Below are 23433 nucleotides of genomic sequence, written 5' to 3'. Positions count from 1 at the left end.
TTGGGGCAAAAAGACACACTTTCTTAGTATATTGGAAATTCCCCCAAGGTCCCATTTGGGTCGGGTTGATCCCATGAGGTCAGGCTTTGGCTGCCTGTTACCACAGGAGTCTCTTAGGAAACATATCTTTCCAGGAGACGAGTTCCCTTTCTTCTTTGGGGTGCAGATCTGTGATGTTCTGCCTGTCTCTGTCTTCAGCCAATAACACATCCACAAACTGACAGACAACTGATCAATGCCAAACCTTGTCCCCCAGTTATCTTTAAAAACTGCATAGCTGGTAGAAATATAACAGGTATCGCTTTCCCCATCACTGCATCTTTATTTTGGAAAATAAGCAGCTTTTATATTCTTACCTTTCATGCAGCTTTTAGAGGCACAGACTTTCCAGCACTTTTTTAAAAAGCCAACAGCTCTGTGCAGGTCCTAGGAGAAGAATGATGAGTTCCCAGCTGGTCCTCCTCCTAGACCTTGAATGGGGTTGCTGCAATGTTTATGGCCCTATTTCTGTAGCAGCAGCAGCAGCAGCAGCCTGCAGGCATAAATTAAACAGGCAAAGCTTTTCCTTGCAGGGAGATAAAGTGATGGGGATTATTTGAAACATTTGAAGGCATAGGAGCAGGACACAAAGCACATAGTAGTTCAAATGGTAAGAGAAATTTAGGAGGCCAAGGATGGCAGGACAGAGAGACAAAAGGTCATAAAATTTCTAGATTTGAACATGAAAACGCTCCTGTAACTGAGCTACACAAGGGGGAATTCTGCTAGGTGCAGCTTGTCCCATCTGTCTAACACTATACTGGGAAAAGCCAGAAAATGAAATGATCTCATCTGTACAACCTCTAGGAGTACAAGAGCTCTTTCAAGGTCTGAACTTGGAAATAAGAAGGCAGTGGGGCCCAGCGGGCAGTGAAGTGGAGAGAAGAGTTTCAAAAGAGACGTGAACCAGTCAAATATATTAGGAATCACGGAAGGCAAAAACACCATTCACTCATTCTTCATGCATATAGCAAATGAGTGGAGTGGAATTATCTACATGCCTATACCTGCCGACATGTGTCTATTTTCCCATTTACTGGAATGGGAAAATAAGGACATGTTGTTGGCAGGTACGCATGCCTGCATACTTCACCACTAGCGTACACACATCAGGCAGAAAGCATGAGCAGGAAACCAATGTGCAAAGAACCTTGAGCACAATTGGAACCCTATATAATTTGGTTTCCTGGGTGGGCTTCCTGATCCCACCATACTCATGGATATCTGTGGTGGGGCTGCCGGGCACATGACTGATTTCCCTTCACCCCATTCACTGTATGTGAGAAGAGAATGAGTGAACAGTCCTTTGCATGATAACCCAGAGCTGGACCCGGTCTGAGCTACTGCAGCCAGGTGCCTTCTGTGGTGTGTGATACCAACGTGACTGGCAGTGGCACCAAGTTTTGTCTTAAGCTCAGTGCCTCCCAATAATTGTTTTTTGAAAAATGTGTATATCCCACTGGTTCCTCCAAGGAGCCCAGAGCAGTATTCATGGTTATGTTTATCCCCACATCAACCCTGTGAGGTAAGTTAGGCTGAGAGAAAAGCGCCTGGCCCAAAGTCATCCAGCAGGCATCATGGCTGAATGGGGATTTGGACCCGGGTCCCTCTGGTCTTAGTCCAACACTCTAACCACTACACCATGCTGGCTCTCAGTGTCCTTCATATCCCATCCTTCATATGTGGCAGCAATCCAGCTTTTGAATGGCACAGATGTTCCAGCTGCTGAAGTCGATTAGTAAGAAGAGGAAAGAAACCCACTCCAGCCCAGGAGTCTCCTCCGTATCATTTCTTTTTCTGGGCTACAGTCCACCTATAGGGCACAATTTCCTCCTCTCATTTTGTCTTTCATATACTACAGTTATCTATTGTACTCAAATTTTCCGCATCAGTTAAGATTTTCAATCTTACTGGTTGCAGCCAATGTACCATGAGGATAATGATAGGAGAAGAATCATTTTTCAAAAGCTAATTTCAGTCTGATCACCAGCACAGTCAAAGCATTCTGGTTGGACAAGTGCCATCGGGCACTGAACTCATGACGCTAAATATTTGAAAGAAACTAGCATGCTAGTTTTCAAACTGCTCTGCCAGAACCCTAAGCCACTTCCAAAACCAATAAACACATAATGCCATGCCGACATGCATTACCGTGTCAGATGCTCCCATTTTCATGCTCTTAGGCTCCAACCGCACATGACATTAAACACATCAATGTGGCTCCATCTTTTTTTCCAATACTAGCTGTGGACCACATGATCCAGATTGAGAATGCAGTGCACAGAGACCCCATTAACAATAGATAAGTAAATAAATACCACCGGTGTTGGTAACCACCCACCCCCACCCACAACTTTAGGGCAAAATTAAGCTCCCTTCCAAACTCCCTTCTCTTTTTCTTCAGCTGCAATTCAGGGTAGCAAAAATTACAGGGCACTTTGCGACCTGCACTTGTTTATACTTTCATGGTTCAAAAAACAAAAAAACCCACCTCCATGTCAGGTATTATTCCAAGGGGTAGCAGGCGCTCTCCCACGCCCTGCAATTTCCTGCTCTTCCTTTCACTCCCCCATTCACTGGAACATTACAGCAAAGTGTCAAACAATACAGACATATTATATTATGATCCTATAACTTAAATGAATCATTTCAAAAGGCACCTGTTGTTTACAGAAGCCTTATTCACTCAGTCCCCTACCCCAGAACAAGCAGCAGAAGCCAGTTCAGCAGGTAGGTAGGAGACTCCTCTAACCTCCCAGGAGCCAGAACAACCCTTTCACTTCCTTCCTAGCCAGGGACTGGGCTGGGTGAGGCCATGTGTGCAAGGGGGTGCAGGGCTATCTCCCCTGCAGATTTCAGCTCTCAGGCTAGTGGCCTCTCTCCACACCCTAGACTTCCCTGCCACATGGTCTTGGACAGGAAGAGAAAGTTAACCTGGGAAACAGGCTAGAAGGATACGGTTTCCGAAGATGAATTTAGCCCATTTTCTGAATAAGTCTGAAAATGTCAAGCAAGCTTAAATAATAAAGTAAACAAATGAACAGCATTAATCCCCTTACCACTATAAGTAAGCAAAGAACTTTGTTCCCCTAATAATGTTCTTTGCTCCCCTGGATTAGTCAATGTGAGCCCAGCTGTGCCACAAATGCAGCAGTTCCTCTTGCTCCTGAAACGTACACATTCGGGCTATCACATGACTAACCTGTGCCGTGTATCTCTAGAGCCTCTCCAGGCCTGTTATAAACATATGGCATTGTACTATTGCCACTGCAGTTTGTAAGGGCAGTGCCTATGTCTCACACATGCCTTCTTTTCTTTCTTTTTAAAAGGAGTAGTCATGGGGCTTGGGGAACATATTTGCTTAGGAACACATGCGCATACATACCCGAACATGCTGTTTCATTCTACACATATACACTGAAAGAGAACCCAATATATATTTTTAAGATGATGCACATGTGTTCTCCTAGGTATCATTTTAAAGGTATCATTTTAAAAGAGGCATTATTTCCTGTCTATGGGGGTGGGCAGGGTGGGAAGTATCTTTTAGTACATGAGCCAAATTGGGGTGGGGATGAATGCTCATAGTGCTTTTTGACAAGGTCAGCACCCATGATTGATTGATTGATTGATTGATTGAGTACCGACAAGTCAGTGTCAACTCTTAGCGACCACATAGATAGATTCTCTCCAGGATGATCTGTCCAACTTGGCCTTGAAGGTCTCTCGGTGCATTCATTGCTGTCGTAATCAAGGCCATCCACCAGCACCCCTACAGATGGGAAATAGGTTATTGCTGTGCAACATTTCCAGCTTTCAGTGTATTATCATGCTTTTATTGTCCCGATTATTGGGCCCTCAGCAGCCAAATTTGCAATGATGTTTAGAAACTTTTTAAAGCTTATAAAAACACAAAAACTACTATGACATTTTATCGGTGTTTTCAGAGGAATGGAAATGAAAATTGGCAGGAATGTCCTCCAAAGATTACTCCATAGAGTACAACAACTTGTTTCTTGTCCCCCTAACCCTGACCTAAACCAAAATGACTGCAATTTTGCCCTGACAATTTACCAATTTTTACCCTAATCATAAAGCGGGGGTGATAACACAGACACAGCTGTATGTGCAATAATTCTATCACCTATTTTCCATATCCAGGGAGGTAGGCATTGCCAAGATTCACTATGAGCACCAAGAGCACTCGTTCCCCTTGAGTTGACACTGATGGGGAAAATTAGTGGGCTTGGCTCATGGACCATTTTAGGGCAAAGTTTGCCATCTGCAGTTTTTATAGATATTTGCATAGTGTATATAACCATCTCCAACCTGATTAATCAAGGTCACCTTTTTCAGTTGAGTTGGTTGATAAATTAACTGATGAATAATTAATTGTTAACTAATTGTTTATTAATTGTAATACACCATTAATTTGGTCATTACCTTCTCTTTGAAAGGGTTCTGCTTCTGTGTGATCAAAGGGATGGCCTACGATGTAGTCATCAAGTGGGACCATAACACGTTATTGAATGGTAATATCTACTTGCTCACTGATTTTGTTGGCATAGGCCGATTCACTAGTGTAGCAATCTGGGAGGTTGCCCATGGCTACATTTTTGGGCGGCTCCTACTGGTGCCGCTAGCTTCTGCCCACCCGCCCACATTCCTCCCTCCCTCCCTCCACAGCCACCCGACACCCTTGTTGCCACCAGCAAAGGGCTGATGCGCAGGCTAATGATGTCACTTCCCGGCAGCAGAGGCAGGTGGTACACAGGCTAATGATGTCACTTCCTGGCAGCAGAGGCAGGCAGTGCACAGCTCCTCCTTGTTCATTGCACACAGTCGCCCAATGGGAGATCCACTCCTGGGCAGACCCAGGAGTGGGGAGGGTTTGGACAGGATCCACCATTTGTCAGAGGTGTTATAATACCCCACTGTGATACAAGCACTTGGGAGCAGTACATTGCCATCTTTCCAAATAGCCAACTATGATGCCACTCCTGAAATAAACTACAGACATGATCTCATAAGAATGAATAAGCTCACTGAAATATATGCTTACTTATGGGCCAGTTATGACAAAAGATTATGTCAGGGGACCCATGATAAATGTTTAATGCATCTTCAGGGTAGCCTAGTTTGGGTCAGGCCTGCAGAGCTGTGCAGGGTTTTTAAAAATCCTTTCCCCTTGCCGCGATTCAAATCACACCTTGCTATGCTACTATTTGTACTTAGAGGAATATGTTAAAAATTCTGCTGGAATCACTAATCCCTTTTGAAATGTTGCAACACAAAAGTTGGAAATCCTACCATAAATCAACATTTAAGTAGTGATGATGGACTTCTTTTTTGTCCAGGATTCACTTCTCCATCTTTTACTTGTTCAGAAATAGCAAGCTTTTTATCGTCCAAGCCAATAGTCTGTAGAATTTCAGCTGGGACACATAAATAAACTAGGATAATTCCAAACTGCCCTGACCCCCCTCCTTCCCCTTTCCCCAAAAGCAATAATGGAGGAAGCCTGAAGGAAAGGGCTTCATCTTGGGCCTCCTTTATTGCAAAGATCTCTGGAAGTTGTCGTCTGACATCCAGGTCCTTCCTAAAGTTCCTCCATCTCTACTGAGAACTGAGTTTCATTGAAATCAGTGAGAATAAGACTGTCGCATATACTGTATAATCTTGCCCCTTTGGCAATTTGCTTTGAAATGGAAGCTCTCAAGACTCTTGGTCCTCCCAGTATGTAGAAAGTTTGAATGCTTGTGATGATACCTAGTCTCAGAAGGCTGAGTGGCTCATATAAGAGAATGTAATCCATTCTACCATATGACTTGACTGACATCTGTGCGAACCTTGACTGACATCTATGCTAATGCTGCGTGCATGTGCAACAGCTGTGGGGCTGCTTCTGAAGCATGTGTGCTTGAGCATGCACTCTGCACTCAAACACACAAGCTTCGGAAGTAGCCCTGTAACTGCTGCATGCATGAAGGGGTGGGGCTTTGGGGGGGGGGGGCTCTGTATGTGTAAATTGAGTGTGGTTGACAACCCTTCATTCCAAACCATTTGGGATTTAAAGCTCCCACACTATCCCCATGCATGTACGAGATCAGTTTGGGTGCTGCTTCTGAGCCTGTGTAAAGCATGCTCACACCAATTCTGAAGGCAGGGCTGCTGTATGCCTACAAAGCACTGCAAAAACACAGTCCCAACAGTACTCTCACCCCCTCCAGAAATCAGCCAAGGGAAATGGGATTGCCAAAAATGGCTCCCCTTCACATTATGGGAGACACCATTGCTGGTGCTGCATTTGTCTGGATGTTGGCCAGGGTTTTTTCCTTTAATCGGTGTGTGTGTGTGTGTGTGTGTGTGTGTGTGTGTGTGTGTGTGTGTTGGTCAGAGATATTTTCTTGGGTGCATTTAACATATTCAAGAAAATATTTGTTAATCATGCACAGCTGAAAAAGTTCAGCGTTGCATCACTATCGACAGTTTCCCCTTTTTAAAATAGAAAGTTTATTGAAATATGTTGGTTATCAGAAGATTGGAAAGAGCAACCTGATTGCCTAGGCAATGCAGGTACACTTTCTTGTGCTGTGCTGTGCTGTGCAGGATAGGCAGCATGGTAAGAGATAATGAGCATACCTCGTGCCCCTCCTGAAGCATCAAGAAAAGGCGAGTGAACCAGGCTGCAAAGTTAACAGGTTAGTTCCAGTTCAGCTCTTATTTAGTGCTAGCAGCACGCCTATTAAACACTCTGAATCCAGACACCACTACATGAGTTCATCTCAGATAAAAGAATCCCAGCAGGCAGTCAACCCTTGCATACTTTGCAGTTATTCTCTATTATCATTATGAAAACAAGATTCATGGCTCATTTGTTATTGTGCTTTCTGAAGGAATAATAGAATTAAAAGCTTGTTGGAAGTGCGTGTCACCACCAACAAAAATCCTGTATTAAAATGCCTTTCCCCACATCTAGTACATTTCACATTTGTATTTATTAAAGAACATAAAATCTGTATTCTATCCACATTAAGCACACAACAGCTTTGTACTAAAAGCTTGTAAACTGTTTCCTTTATACTTGGTTCTTGGCAATGACAGTAACAAATCATACTTGATGAGATGGTTAAATAGGCATTCAAGCAAAGCACTCTTTTGATGATGGTTTGCAGTGGAACTCGAGGGAACACATTGAATGATTTGGGATATCCATGTAGTTGGATGCTATGGATGTGTACAAATCGATATTTTTGATTCGATTTGTGCCCCAAACAAATCACCCCGGTTTGTTTTGTATCTAAAGCTACCCCCTCTGAATCATCCCAGATTCAATTTGTATTTGCTTTGATTCGATTTGGATTTGGACCGATTTGGACAACTTAACAAGGTCCTAGGGGCATCAAATTTGGTTGGTGGGTAGGTAGGTCCCCATGGGTGCCACCTACTACCCAAATTTCAAGAAAGTGGGACACTTGGTTGATTAATGAATTTCCTTCTTTTTTACCTATTTTGAACATTTCCACCATAGGAAACAATGGGGATTCGAAGTTGCCATATCCTAATCCTAAAACGGACTGCCAGCTTTCTTTCTTTCTTTCTTTCTTTCTTTCTTTCTTTCTTTCTTTCTTTCTTTCTTTCTTTCTTTCTTTTTTAAAGGTAAGCTCTAGCCCTTGTAGAAGTGGAGTTAGGGAGCAAAATGTGCAGTCATTAATTTTTCAAGTGTTTGGATTCTTTGGTGAATCCAAGGATTCATTATACAACTTTGTTTCTTCTGTTCATTTTGACCCCACTGTTTGGCAGGTGGGGGCGGGGAATTAGTGGACTCCCATGTTCCAACTACCCCACAAGCCACAAGCCACTGGGTACTCAGTTTATATTTTAGGAATTTTTGAGGTGTTTAGACTCTTTGGTGTGTAATGAATCCTCATAGGGATTCATTATGAGGAAAGGTTATTATTTATTTATCTATCTATCTATCTATCTGCGCCCCTGGTGGCGCAGTGGTAAAACTGCCGCCCTGGAACCAGAAGGTTACAAGTTCGATCCTGACCAGGGGCTCAAGGTTGACTCAGCCTTCCATCCTTCCGAGGTCGGTAAAATGAGTACCCAGAATGTTGGGGGCAATATGCTAAAAATCATTGTAAACCACTTAGAGAGCTTCGGCTGTAGAGCGGTATATATATAAAAAAAGTAAGTGCTATCATATTTTTACACCGCCCAAAACTTACATCTCTGGGTGGTTTACAACAAGATTAAAAAGTAAAACATTAAACACTTGAAAAAAATCCTAGAACATAAACTGAGTAGTACCCCACTGCCTTGCTGGTGGGAGTGGGGTGCAGTTGACACATGGCAATAGAAAAAATGAAGGTGTGTAATGAATCCTCATAGGGATTCATTGAGGGAAAGTTCTTATACACCAAAGAATCCAAACACTTGAAAAATAGTGACCACACATTTTGCTCCATAACTCCACTTCTACAAGGGCTAGCGCTTAGGTTTTTTTAAAAAATGAAAGCTGGGAATCTGGGGGAATTAATAGGAGGGATCCAAATACGTGCAATTCAATTTGTACCCAAATCTAGCCAATACACCACAGGGGTGATTTGTTCTGTCTCCAAATCACCTGAATCAGCTAGATTTGGGTACAAATTGATTTGTACTCGAATCAATTTGCACATCCCTATTGGATACTAGTTGGAATTCCAAAATAAAAGATCTTCAGGATTGTTGCCATCAGCTTCTGAAGGAATCACACACAAGATGGGCATGTTCACACAGTCTACCGGCAAGGCAACCAGTGGTTGCCGGGAGTGCGAGTTCCTGGTGGGTATGTCATCGGAACCCACCTACTGCTGGTTCCCGACTCTTCCACCCGACCTTCGTACAACCTTTGCTTGGGCACTTTAGAGAATAGCCACTCAACAGCAGCAAAATGCTTCCGTCCAGGCAAATTGCATTCAAAACGTAAATAGCAAAGTGCCCAGCAGGGGGGAGCAGTCTCACAAAAACTAACAACCTGGAAAAAACAACCTTTTTACGCCAGGTATCAATGTTATTGATAAAACATTACACCAATGTTTTATCAATAAATCACAGTGATTAAATCCGAAACAAGGCATCAGAAATGTAAACGGCACCCTGCTGTCAGCGTAGGGACTGCGGTGTCACAACACAGGAAGTGTGGAAGCACATTTAAGAGATATGCCATGACCCCTTTGCGGGGTCTAATCTGGAAAGTGCCCTGACCGGAGCATGTCAAATGAAAGTTGGATGGAGGAGTTGGGAACCAGCGGTGGGTGGATTTGGACAAACATGCCTGTTGGAGTGTGCACTCCCCAGGGATTGCTGGTTCCTTCCTACTTTATTTATTTATTTTTACATTTTATATCCCGCTGTTCCTCCAAGGAGCCCAGAGCGGTTTACTACATCCTTAAGTTTCTCCTCACAACAACCCTGTGAAGTAGGTTAGGCTGAGAGAGAAGTGACTGGCCCAGAGTCACCCAGCTAGTTTCATGGCTGAATGAGGATTTGAACTCAGGTCTCCCCGGTCCTAGTCCAGCACTCTAGGCACTACACCACGCTGGCTTCCTTACTTAGTTGTCAGTGGGTTGTATGAACCCAGCTGATGAGAGGAATTGAAATGTGTTACTTTCAAAAGGAAGATGTGTGAATCCCAGTACTTCTGTAATGATCAAAAGTCGGGGGGGGGGGATACAAAATCTCTCCTCCAGCATTCCAGCCCCCAGCTACTTTTAAATATGAGCAGTAAAGTCGAAAAATCCCTCCCTACAGAGAGGCTTGAGCAGTCTTAGGCCTTCAAGAGTGTGTGACTAGAGTAGGGCCCAATAAGAAGTGACACTCTATAACAACAAGGATTTATCAGTAATTTGATGATAAGGAAAACTATAGAGGCATCAACAATTGCTGTTTCAATTCCAGGGGCGTAGCTAGCCCACCGGCGGCTCGTGTGCGGCCGCGGCGGGCGCCCCGATAGCCCCGCCCCCTGCATCTGACATCAGACGCAGGGGATGGCCACGCCCTCACGACTGACGTCAGACGTGAGGGGCGTGGTCTGGCTCCCGAACGGAGCCTTGAGGCTCCTTTCGGGAGAAGCAGCTTAACTGCCGAAGGGGCCATGCGGCCCCTTCGGCAGTTAAACAAAGGCTGGTGCTGCATTCGCAGCGCAGCCCAGGAGCAGCTCTTCCCTGCAGGAAAGAGCCGCTTCTGGGCTGCGTTGCGAATGCAGCACCAGTCTTAGCTCCTGAAGAGGCCGGGCGGCCCCTTCAGGAGCTAGTTAGGCTGGCGCTGCGTTCGCAGCTCCAGCCTTTGTTTAGCTCTCGAAGGGGCCGCGTGGCCCCCGCTCGGGAGCTAAACTACCGCCCCCACATCTGACATCAGACGCAGGGGGCGTGTCAGGGCCGCGAATGGAGGCTCCTGATTGGGCACGGCTCGGGTTCTTTGAACCCGTTCGCCCAATTATAGCTATGCCCCTGTTCAATTCAAGTAAAACCCTTCCCCAGGAACTACAAGAACCATGCAGTCATAGCCAAGCACTTAAGCTTCCCAGCTAAACTGGTCCCTATCCTTCCTACTTTCTTCCAGGTAAGGAACTGCCAGTTGATTTCTAGCCCAAAGCTGTTTGACTCCCTTTGTCCTTCAGTAGTTGCTGATCAGATCTACTTCAGAGGCCTCCAGGGAAGAAATGAACTCTAACACACATCTCCCCTACTTCTCTATAGGCTGTTGTGCAGTCATATACAATCCTCAAAAACAAATAGTAAGTACCTAGCTGATGATAATATAAAAAGTTATATTATTAATGAAATAAGAATGTGCATGCAAATAGTTAAAGACCAAAGTAGTATAGGTAATCGTTTAAGTAGTAAACCCCTCCAGCAGTCTACTAAAGAAAACCACGGGGTCCTGTGGGCGCCAGGAGTCGAAATCGACTTGGCGACACACTTTACTTTACTTTAAGTAATAATGTGAATAACAAAAAGTTGAGATTATACAATGAATTGAACAATGTGAAACTTGTAGCGCCAAGAAAAAGTTTTGAAATCCTCCTTGGTCAAATGACGTACAAACAGTAATCCAGCCACTATTTTGTTAATTATAATCACATTTCAATGTCTTCCTCAAATCCAAAGGGAGCAAGTAGTCTTGAAGTTTACTCAATAATCTGACAAAGTCTTTCTCAATCTTCAGATAGGTAGGTAGTCATACTTTCAAGCTGTGGTCTCTTAAAGAGTACAAATCCAAAATACCAATATAATAGTTTTGAAGCCAAAATTGCAAAGACATATCAGCACTTATTCCTATTGTTTTTCCAAGAAGCAGCTATTAACAGCACTTCCCACCTCCAGTGGTCTGATTTAGCATACACTAAAAAACAAAATACACTTTCTAAAAAAAACCAGCTATATCTTTGTTATATGTAAAGCAGTAAATCCAACTCAGTAACCAATTCTTACAAAAGACAAACTTACTGCCAAAAAGACAAAATAGTGACCAAACTTCTTAATCTTGTAAGTAATACTGCTCCTTGTGAATCTACAGAAATAATGTAGTAAACCAGCAGCTGTATCTGCCACTCTTAAATATCTATCAAGATGTTGACCAAGTTCAATGTTATAAATATCATAGAATGAATACTGTCTTGGAAGGAAAGGAAATGGACGTTCCTTTCAATAAAGTTTGTTTCCTTCAGGTATGAATGACAGATTGTATTTCTCTGTATTTATTTGATATGCCCTATATATTTGTGATGACTCCTTAGGAAACAGAATCTTTATAGGTATTCTGCCTATAGGTATTCAGCTCAAGTTCACATTGTCCAATTCATTGTATAATCTCACTGCACCCCCAAGCCCCAGTGAAGACAGGACACGTTTAGTTGGAGTAAATAAGGGCCACTTTATTATTGTACAGTGATAACAAACCTGCAGTGAGGTCCCTACTCATTCTTATTTCATGGATAATATAACTTTTTCCATTATCAGTTAGGTACTTACTGCTTGTCTTTTAGGATTGTATCTTGGTTTTGGTACCTTTCTTAACTCCACTGTTGTGCAGTAAACCCTGCCCCTCATTCTGGATTGGGCCACAGAGATTTGATTCTCCTGGGCTTCCTTATGTGAAGAAGCTCACCCTCCAAGCAGTAATTCTAACAGAGACTTAGTCCTCCCTCAGGTCTGAGTATCAGTACAACCTTGTTTTCCTATTGTAAAATGTCACTAGTTGGTACTAGAAAGTGAAGCACATTATGAAATTAATGTCTGTCTAAGGCCTGAATTATGGTATTTCTTGTATATCTACATTTATTTCCAAACTGGAAAGGGGATCAGCAACTAGGTAAGTCAATTGTTTCCCTTTTAAATGGAATAACCTTCTTAGTTGTATTTAGGTATTTGATCTTTTTGAGATCACAAAACACAAGAAGAGGAGGATTATGGCTGATCACTAATTTTTATGTAAAATGAGAAAAATAGCAGATATAACATTCACCATCTGCTTGGTCTTGTGCATTGTTTTTCAGTTATTTCAACCATTTGTTTAAGCACATTCATTTTGACGAGGCTGGTAACTACAAAATGAGCATGCATTCTCAATGGAAATATTTTATGAAGTTTGTCCTACCACCCTCCTACACAATTCTAGATATTTAAAATCACCATGGAAATTATTCTGACCTAAGTGTTGTCTATTGACCAGTACTATTAAGACAGATAAAATAACAGGAACCAGCCACCAAAGTGTGGATGGTGGCGTGGCATCCTACTGAGATTATTTTTTGGAATTATGTGTGATACACTTCTGGTTATTATGAGAGATAAAATAATATCAGTACACATTCTTCAAATGCATTAATGGTCTGTAAAGTACACGACAATCTATCTGAGAGCAAGACTTGGTCCCCTACTTTGAATTTTGCCTACCTCATCCCAAAATCTCAAAACCAATTTCCACATTCTACAGCTTGGAATAAATGTACTCTGATGCACTTGCTTAGCTTGAGGGAATTAATGTTTTCCCCACCTTTGCTGTTTTGGGAATCTATTTTTCAAAATGCTTCAGTGTCCAGTTACACTGCATTGGGAATAATTTGGTCTTTTCAGATCCTCACAAATGAGCAAAAAGATCTCATTGGCTACTCTGTTCCGGCTGTTTTCTACCAAACACCATTAAGAACTAGATGCAACATAGCTTCAGGTGCAACTGTTGGTGTGAAGAACAAAAGGAACAGTGGAGAAGTAATTTATTGTAGAAAAAAAGTTTCAACGCATATTGTTTGAGGCTGATCAGTCTCTTCTTTGGGGGACTACAGAATAGAGTCTGTAGACTAGTAATACATAATATAGCTGTTGGTCTGAAATATGTGTATATGTGTGACACACCCACCAGCTCCTAACTAAATGTAAAGTAAAGTTGTGCTGTTGAGTTGGTGTCGACTCCTGGCGACCACAGAGCCCTGTGGTTGTCTCGGGTAGAATTCAGGAAGGGTTTACCACTGCCATCTTCCGTGCAGTATGAGATGATGCCTTTCAGCATCTTCCTGTATCACTGCTGCCCAATATAGGTGTTCCCCATAGTCTGGGAAACATACCAGCAGGGATTCGAATCAGCATCCTCTTGCTCGCTAGGCAAGTTACTTCCCCGCTGCGCCACTAAAAGTAGGCACCACAAATGTGCCACTGAAGGAAAAGCACAAATGCTACAGAATTCTTATTATAAGGAAAAGAAAATGAAGACTTACTGGGAAGACATATAGCAGAAACAACCTCTCCACAGGCCTATTGAAAATATGATTTCAGCCTATACATTAAGGGCTACACCAGGCATCATGTGATGCAGAAGATTCATGATTAGGCTCTCCCATATTTTTTGTTTTGCTAATGAGCTGCTTTGAAGATTGGGGATGTGGTGCTCTTGGAGAGGGCAAGCATTTGCTCCCATGTCCTTTCCTCAGTGGAAATCATCCTTGTCCCAGCTGCCCTTAATGTTGTGAAAGAGAAACAAAAAACAGACACATTTATACTTGTCTTCTCTCCCCTGGAGCTTCAGGGAGGGAGTGTTTTACATCAGGAGGGGAAAAAACCCATGGAAGATAAGTTTGGATACCCTCTCCCAGAGCATCACTTTGTCAGGCTTCAAAACATTCCTACAGGGCTGCTAATAACAAAAACAATATCTGTGGCAGATTCTAATCATGGGTCTCCTCGTGATTATCTCTTTTGGCCCTAAATGGTTTAGGTAAGTCATGAAATCCCTTGTGTCAGTGACACCCGCTGCTGTTGAAGTCAATGGGAATGTTGGGTTTCTCAGCAGGGGATCAGATCTGTAAACGGATAATTTAACCCAGAGGTTGTTCTCATGCACAGCCTAACCCAGGCTAGGGATGCCCAGCCCGGGTTAGGCTATGTGTGAGAACTGCCTGGATTGGGCCTGATCCCAATGGGGCAGTGCCGCTTTCAAAAGCAGCTGTTAGCTGAGGTTAAGGGAGTGAGTTCTCCCTTAACCCTAGCTAACTGTGCATGTGTTTTCTGGCGCTATGTTCAGCCCTAGCAGACACAGAGATGGGTGCCTAGAGGTCCTGTCTCTTGGCGGAATCCCCCAGTGCATTACGTGTGTCGCGTGCAGTATCGTGGGATTCACGGAGGCTGGGACGAGTCCTGGCCTCAGATCAATCCACGCTGCACAGAGCAGGGCTGATCATGTGGGAGTGTGCTCCACACTCCCACCGAGTAACCAACGATCATCTGGGGGGAAGGCAAGGTTTGGGAAGCCTTTCCTCCACCCACCCACCCACCCGTTAGGTTGTGTGAATGGTCCCCCAATGTTCTTCATTGCATAACCCAGGAGTAAGTGGGGTCTCCCATCTACCCTATGTGTGAATCCCTGACTAGTCATTTATCAAGCCTGAGCAAAGCTTCAGCCAAAGGTGAATGCTGTACACCAGGGTTTCTTAACCTTGGGCCCCCAGATGTTGTTGGACTACAACTCCCAGAATCCCCAGACATGGCCTTTGTGGCTGAAGATTCTGGGAGTTGTAGTCCAACAACATCTGGGGGCCCAAGGTTAAGAAACCCTGCTCTACACAATGCAGAGGCAAGTTCCCACCACATAGTGCTAGACTTTGCTCAGCCCCGGTGGGGCTCTTTTAAGGGAAACCGTCTTCTCGTACCTCAATGCCACCTTGAAAGGTGTGGAGAGAATGCTGGGAAGTGAAGCCGCTCCCAAAGTCTGCGAAGGACTACACTTCCCAATGCACTAGGTGTTCCTTTCAAGGTGGTGCTGGGGCACGACGGGTCTCTGTTTGTGTTAAAGGAATCCGACCAGTACTTGGGGAAGTGCACTGTGCAGAGGTCAGTGCAGTGGGAGATGGCTCTCCCATGGAGGTTCTTTTTCCCAAATGTCCCCTGCTTGGAAAAGAGTGAAGATCACGGATATAACTGGTGAGCATGTTTTTAATAAACATCTTCAGGGTTAGGAATACTCATCTGGTTCCTGAAGATGTAGACTCCTGCAAGAATAAGCAGCCTTCTCTAAATAATCTGTGTATATGCAACAGTCATATTATGGGCAAAAGAAAAGAAGTAACATTCACATTTATGGAAAATTATGCAACAAATCCTTGCAAAACTCTAAATATATAATTTTTATAACTTCAGATGGGCATTTTTTTCTAAGCCTTGGTTTGTTCTTTGCTTTTAAAACACCCTTAAAACAAGCAGAATAATTCTAAATCTGAAGCTAAAAGGAATCAGTTGCTTATCTTGTATGTTGTTAGACCCCACATGATATCTGAAAACTAAAGGGAGATAATTCACCTTAACTTAAAGTCACAGTCCAAATTTCTTCTTTTTTGAATGTACATGAATTTTTCCAATCTGCTTATTCTTTGTATACAGTGATAACATATTTCCAAACGGAAATGTTTAGAATACTGTGCTAGTTTTATTTTCTGCGTACCTGCCTTAATATATCAATGTGTTGCTCAGTCTGTATGAACAGTATTGCTAGCTTGGATATTACTTCTTTAAATTGTGATGAACTTTTCTAAGTCCAAGTTGGAATGATCATGGTGTGACATAAATTGACACAGTCAAAACATGAAGATAAATTTGCAGTTTTATACATGTCTCTGGGAAGATTTTGTGATGTGTGTTTTGTAATGTAAGCAAGGTGTATAGATTGTTTTCCAAAATTGCAGACCAGGCCAGAAAATGACACTTAAATTGCTATTCTCACATTAAAAAACATGCTCTTCCTACATTAATATGGATCTGTGTGTATGGACAGTGAGAAGCAGTCCCTATTTCTTCCTTGAAAGACTGCCATAATATTCAGTAGCTGAAGACGGGGGTGGGGGGGAATAACTTTGCTTCCCCAGTATTAAAAGTTCTTTCACCCTCCTCAGAGCCATCCTGAGAGATCCCTGGCAGGGTACGGGGCCTAGGGAAAATCGGCCAGTGAGGAGCCCCTTCCTGCTAATTTTAATGGTGGTGACAAGTGTGCCCCCCCCCACACACACACCAAAGATCAGGACTCACCCTGCCCCAAGGACAGCCCTGCCCCTTCTCTGCCACCAAAGTCAGAACAACTTTTCCTTTTTTTTGGTCTCATTCACCCTCTGCATTTTTGAGCTATTCTGGCACCATACCAGTGTTTCAAAGATGTATGAATTCATATTTGGAAAACACGCACGGCCCTTCAGAATACAGATTAGGGAGTTGCATCTATGGATACTTGCTGAATGTAGAATCCTATTTTCATAAAACTAGCTCATTGGATGGAATACTGGATTAGAATATGCCTTGCTCACATGCTAACTTTTGACAGACAGGTGGTGATGTGATGGAGCATTCAAAGATGCCGTGCTCCACCTGCTTTCGGAGTGGTTCAGTCCCAAAAGAACTGGACACCATGTACAACATGTAGCCAGAGAAAAGGTCCCAAGCTGTAATTAAATGGTTTGTGTTGAGGCAGCACAACCCCCAAATTCACTGTTCTCAACTATTCTGCATCCTGCCCATTGTCATTTCTGCTCTTGTTATGTGACATCACTGGATATCCCACAGATTGGATTTCCTATCTGAAAAGCACATGCCCTGTCACACAACTCTAGCTCCCAGAAAAGGTTCTAGAATGTTCTCCCAGATTATTCCCTGAATGGATGAGAAGGCTTTGTATCATACATCCAAAATCAAACAAGTACAAATGTATATAGGCTGCTATTGTCACAATACAAATAATGAATATAATTTTATATTCAATACATGTTTATCATTCAAAACACAACAAAAAAGTATCCAATTTCCCACACTTATTCCCTAATTATCTACTTTCCCACTCTCTTACAAAATATTAGTTGTATTAATCAATGTTGTATTTGATGGCTGACATCCTAACAAAGCACATGTGCTTTGAGTCCTTGTAGGCAAGCAACACCAGGAACCATGCGAGACTCCCTTGTTTCTCTAGTACAGTGGTTCCCATCCAGGGTTCCTCCAGATGTTGCTGAACTACAACTCCCAACATCCCCAGCAACAATAAATTGCACCTGGGAATGATAGGATTGTAGTTCAGCAACATCTGGAGGAACTATCCCAGTTGGGAACCACTGCTCTAACACATACGCTGTTGCGCAAGAGGTCTAAGAATTCGGAGCATTTCTTGCACTCTGGAACTGCTCTGTAAGATCAAGAAACACAACACTGACCCTCAGCAATATGTTTCTGACTTTTCAGAAATGCTTTGAACTCTTGAACAGCACATGTGCGAGCGGACCCAGGGAGTAGTGCAGAGGACTATCATGGCACACCTGCAGAGGCTCCAAGTGCACAGGCTTTATTAGTGTGGACATCAGCTGATATTTTTAAGCCAATCAGAAATTAAAATATAATGACTTGATATGATTTTAAGATAGAATTGAATGTGAGGATGGTTGTGAACAAGGATGTAAGCATGGGTCATGTCATGTCAAGATACAATGCCGATGGCATAATTATGGGTTAGATAACATCAAGGTAGTTATCTTGATTTTCTGCATGGGAGCAATCACGTACTTTCCAGCATGGAATCCACTGCTTTCCAGGACAGAATCCTAAGAGCCTCAGCTCCCATGGTTGTAGAATTTAATGAAGTTAAGACAGTAGGGTATCATAATGTAGGTAGGAAAAGCCACCTAGCCTCATTCAGGAGCTGTGCAGGTTCCTGTATTGTTTAGGAGCTGTGCAAGCTCCCATACCATTCAGGAGCTGTGCAGGTTGTCTCATTCAGCAGCTGTATCCAGCTGCTGAATGAGGTAGGAGGAAAGGTTGTCTGACTCAGGTGCTGCTTAGCACATGATCATAGAAGGAGCCTCCAACCTTGGTTTTCACTCACACATGAATGGCAAACGGAAGTGCATACAGCTCCTGCATTAGGGTAGGAGGGTTCTCCTACCCTAATTATGATCATGTGAACTGTTCTAGTCTCCCAGGAAGCCTCTGAGTCCAATAGCAGCAATGGCTGCACTTTTAGTAATCTCTCTCCTTTCTAAGAACTATTCCTTTATGTACATGGGCCCCTTCTCTCCTCTCTTGCCTATAATATCCCATGGGTGGCATTCCAATTTCTCTCTACTATTCTTGCTGAACCACAACTCCCATCATCCTCACCACAATTTATTACAGCTGGGGATGAGGGGAGTTGTATTTCAGCAACATCTGGAGATCTACACATTGCCTGCCTCTGCACTATAAGGAGCAGGGAGTTGAAGGACAGAGGTTCTGGGTGAAGCTTTTAATGCAGTGTTCAGACACAGGTGAAGTGTTACATTATTGATGGAAAGGACTGTGATCAGGTAAAGCATCTGGGGAGGGATGAGGACATTGGCCCAGATTGGTGAACAGGTAGGAAAGCTGAGGAGATGGAATAGATATATGTTAATTTATTATTTTAACACACTTATTGTGTTAAACTTATTGTGTTTAATTACACTTATTGATTTGAAATAATCAGCCAAAATGTCAGCAGGAAATAAGTAGTGAAAATTCGATATATTATTCATGCAGTAAAATGTCTGTTTCTCTAATTTGGAGAATCCTGTTCTGAACTTGTCTTTATATTTCCTATTAGGTTTATACTTCATAGTTCATATACTTCACGGTTGATGGGAGTTATAGGCCATAATATGCAGCAGGGCCACAGTTTGAGACAGCTGATATAAGACGGAGTTCATTACAAGGGGTGCAATCCACAATCCAAGTTTAGTGGCATATATTCCACATTAGTTTAAACTGAACTAGAATGCATTAGGGCTGTGACTAGAAGATATATTCTCTGATGGGCATCGTAAATATTGTGCAGAATAATCAAAGGTTTTTCTACTGCCTAATATCCATTCCAGTAGCATAAATCAAATGAATGGAAAATCTAGGTTTTCAAAGAGCAAGATTCCATAGTCTTCACCACAGTATTTCTTTATAGGGCTTCTAATTTTGGTGAGGAAGCTGTTTTCCACATACGTAATTAGCATATTCCCTAGCACTGTACTGTCAGCTGGCTACCCATGGACCAGATTTGGATCTTGAAGAGACTTTTATCCGGCTTCTGGTAGCATTAAAATTTTTAACCCATTTGTTCTCCTGTAACATATGAGATACCATGCAAATTTTCCTATAGATTACGTCATGGAAGAATGTTCTCCACAGGAACATCAACTTTGACTTTAAGTGGCTTACTATTATGGAGGAACATCATATAACAGGAGGAACAGTCCAAATAACAAATATGGACTGTTGCTTTAGTGGTTCTCAGACTGAGTTCCTGGGGACTCTGGTGTTTTCCGGGATTCCTCAATGAAAAACTTGGTAATGACAGACAAGCTTCCTTGAAAAACGGATTCCACACCATCTTCTTGCCACGTGCAGCCCACAGAATGTTGGGTTCCTCTCAATTCATGTTGTGTGCACTCTCCATTCATATGAGGTGGTGATAAGGCCCAGTAAGCCCCAACAGAAGCCTGCACGAGCTGTTTATGCCACCCAACCCTCCCTGGGACCATCTATCATGCAATATAGAGCAGCCATGGGGCAATTATTTATTTATTATTTATTCGATTTTATTTATTCGATTCAATTAGGACAGACAAGTCGATGTAAAAAAGGTTCCCTGAAAGTTGAAATATGAAAACCACTGCCTCAGTAGGCTTTGGAGGAAGCAATACACTTGAAAACAGTTACAGCTGTAACGTTTCAAAAATGTGAACCCACAGTTGCTTGAGAACTTCTACATAGTTCCCACAAGGCTTTCAAGTCCTATGTTGATCAATACATAGGAGTCCATGTGTTGCATATAAAGCTTCCCTCCCTTTGTTGGAAGGTGTTTTCCTCTGGAAGAAATAGTCTTCATCCTCAAGAAAGGACGTCTTCCTCTGGGGGAGTCCTTTCTTAGGGGAAGAGCTGCAGATCCATAGTACTGCATGTGTTTTGCATGTAGGAAGTCCCAGGTTCAATTCCTGTCATCTCCAAGTAGCACTGGGAAAGACCCTTATCTGAAACACCAGTGAACCTCTGTCTTTCAAAATACATATTCCTGGCCTAGATGGACAAATGCTCTGACTCAGTATAAGGCAGATCCAGACATTCAGGCTTCTTCCAATGAAGGAAGGAAACCTTTGGGTGCAACGCCATGTAAATGAATCCCAGGAGCAAACATGCTTTGTTTGTCAAGGCAAAGCATATTTATTCTGGTGTCCCCATTTAATCAGACCCATTCATCTCAAAAGTATATATTACCAATCACAATAAAACTAAATGACTAAATAATGACCAAAGAGGCATTATTTTAAGGGATCCAGTAAGATTAATCACACTGACTGACACCCAGACTATCCAAGTACTTGTGCAATGAACAAAGTGTATAATCTATATAAAATCTGTATTGAAATAACCACCCAGACAGTTCAATGGGGCCCAGAGGAATGTTCACCCAGAGGCTTATTGCATCCATACCAGCTGTGCCTATGGAAACCTCTTTCTGCAGATAGTTTGCTCTTGTTGAGCAGGGCATAACTGTGGAGGCTCTACATGTGCTAAACGAAGTGCTCTGTGTGTCACTCAACTTTACAGATGAAATGGGCTCCCACTGAATTCCATATATGCATGTAGGTAAATCATCAGAATCAGTTCTGAATGTCTCCAAATTGTCTTTGACATCAGCTAATCAAATTTCTCAGAGCTTTTCTCTGCAATGATAGGGATTAGGAAGTACCTTCACCGTGCAATCGATGTCCACATACTACACATATTTTTGAGCATTCTGGATAGCATTATGTTGTTCATATATGATGTGCAACATTATGTTTCCATGATGCTCTGTCCTGGGGCTGGTGAGAACTCATACGAGGCAAATGGAGAAAACTGTGGCAGTGTTAGTACTTAGACAAATGCTGGTTCTAATCTGGACAGTGTTGGGGCTACATACAAGTCCACAGCAGTTCTGAGGTGGAGCATTAAGGTGATATAGAGGTCATTCACACAATCAAAAACTGTGTCCTACCCGGGTTTGGGAGCTTTGTGCTCCCAATTTTTGGTTGTATGGAAGCATGATAGGAGGGGAACCTGTGTAGAAGTGACTATGTGGAGGCAAGGTAGGAGGAAAAGCTACCCAGGTTGTCCTCCTACCTTGCTTCCACACAAGCAAAAATTGGAAACACACACAGCTCCCAAACTCTGGTAGAACACAGCTTTTGATTGTGTGAATAGCTTCATTATGCTGCATATCATGTAAGCCCTTGTCGTTAAGTAAGCCTCTACTTGCTCTAGATGACATCTTAGATGTAGTTCTGCCCTCCATGTCCAGAAGTTCTTCACACTAGGGAGTAGGATAAAGATAAAAAGAAGGGAGTAAATGAGAAGGAATTGGAAAAGAGCAGGAAGGGGTAGCATAAGGCAAGGTCACACACCCCTCCATGTTTAAATCCCATGCAGTGCCCCTGCTTTCCTGTACTCCACTCTCAAGTTAGCAAGGAATATATGCCCCCTTGTGGAAGTGATCCAGACTGAAGGCAGAGTAGAACCTGAGTGAGTGAATGACAGCATGACTGAGTGAGTGAATCTTACTCAGCACTTACTCTTGCTCTCAGCAGCTTGTATGAGGCCCCGGAGGCAATGGGAAGAGCGGAGGACCTCAACAAGTTATGTTCTGCTCCAGAGCAGGGATTCTCAACATTGGGTCTCCAGATGTTATTGGACTTCAACTCCCATAATCCCCAAACCAAAGGCCACTGGGGCTGGGGATTATGGGAGCTGAATTCCAATAACATCTAGAGACCCCAACGTTAAGAATCCCTGCTCTAGAGCATGTATCGTTCCTAGGACATTGGGAGCCTCTGCACCCTGCCCTCCACACTTGGAGAATAGAAGAGCTGCTCTTGCAGGAAGCCACAACTATGTTGCATAAGACTGTCTTTGGTGAAAGATTGATGGCCTACTTGCGTGTTCTCCATGTTCCTTGCAGTGTAGAGATTTGGACTGGAGTACATTGAAATGACTGCCACAAAATTCCATGGTACCTATTTTTCAATACAATGGCTGACATGATACACAGCAGAACAGAGCTATAATGCCCCACCCTGAAGCTGCTGCAGCCCCAATGCTTTAGAGAATGGGCAGTTGTGCAAGAAGTACTACTAGAGTGCCTCTCATTCACAACGAGGAGAGACTATAGCAGTGCTACTTGTACAATCGTCCATTGTGTACAGTATACTGGGGCTGCTTTACAAGAGTCTTACGGCCATGGGACAGAGTGTTATGGCTCCATGCAGCTATGCATCATGTCGGCCAATAACGTCACTGAGTACATGCACCATAGGCAATCAATCAATTTATTACAACCATGCAGAGAACATGCAAAGATAAAAACAGGATTAAAAACACAATAGGCAAACAATAATATAATACATAATAAACAGGACATGTTTATGGCAATGATGCTTTTTTGTCCCTTTAGCAATCGGGGAAAACCCAACCACTGTCATCTATTTCAAACCTTAAATTAAAGTTTGGAGTCATTAATACTTCACACCTATATTTGTAAATGGGCAGCCTTCGTAATCCCTTGACATGTATAATCCCCATTTCTGTATTGACTGTGCCCATTTATCAAAAGCTCACCAATGTTTTTTTAAAACAAATAGTCTATGCAAGTTGTAAGTTAACGTGCCTGCCATTTGAAGTTTGCATATCCATTAATGTTTTGCCAGCTTGTTGTGTCTTTCAGAGATGTTTAAAATGTTTGCTCCAGCCACTTTCTCTCTCTTCTTCTCTTCCTCTCTCTCTCCCTCTCTCTCTTCTCTCTCTCTCTTTCTCTGTGAGGTTCACATGTTGACTGATTTAAAGA

At 42.9% G+C, this 23433-nt stretch overlaps 1 protein-coding gene across 27 annotated transcripts in view; it reads left to right on the top strand.

The window, feature by feature from the left end:
• Positions 1-23433, top strand: part of NRXN1 (neurexin 1) — a 1475796-nt gene that overhangs the window by 703235 nt on the left and 749128 nt on the right. The gene's annotated exons all lie outside the window — the stretch shown is intronic.

The sequence above is a fragment of the Hemicordylus capensis genome, chromosome 1, assembly GCF_027244095.1.
Source record: "Hemicordylus capensis ecotype Gifberg chromosome 1, rHemCap1.1.pri, whole genome shotgun sequence".
Lineage (NCBI taxonomy): Eukaryota > Metazoa > Chordata > Lepidosauria > Squamata > Cordylidae > Hemicordylus > Hemicordylus capensis.
The sequence above is the reverse complement of the archived record's forward strand: the minus strand, read 5'-3'. Positions and strand labels throughout refer to the sequence as shown.